Source organism: Epinephelus moara, chromosome 7, assembly GCF_006386435.1.
Source record: "Epinephelus moara isolate mb chromosome 7, YSFRI_EMoa_1.0, whole genome shotgun sequence".
NCBI lineage: Eukaryota > Metazoa > Chordata > Actinopteri > Perciformes > Serranidae > Epinephelus > Epinephelus moara.
Genome location: NC_065512.1, coordinates 1320075 through 1320580, shown reverse-complemented (window position 1 = coordinate 1320580; position 506 = coordinate 1320075).

Genomic DNA, 506 nt, shown 5'->3' with positions numbered 1-506 from the left:
GCAAGTCTGTGTTCCACCAATCATCGTTCTTCAGCACCTCAAGATATCCGGGGAATCTGAAAGTCCTACCCTCCTTGTTAGGTACTTTTTCAGGGAAAGTTTGGGGTTGAGGGAAAGTTTTTTTCCCGGGTAATTTCAGTGGAAACGCGCCGAGGTTTTTCAAAATCCCAGGTAAATGAGAAAAGTTCCTGAAAAGAGGCCAAGGAGACAAAACAACAACAAGAAGGAGTCTAAACAAACATAAAGTCTGTGTGGTGGTGGGGCCCTCTGCATGTCTGAGCCCGGGGCCCATTGTCTCCTCATCCCCTGAGTGCACGCGGAGAGGCCGTGCGTGCGTGTTGCTCCTGGTGAATGAAATGAAATGAGTAACTGCTCAGCGTCACTCATCCGAGGAAAAGACGCATCCTGTCCAACAGTGTGTGGACACTTTGACCCTCCGTCCCACAGTCAGTCTGCGGCTGCAGCCCAACAACGGCCCTATTGTAGAGTCAGACCCCCCCCCCCCC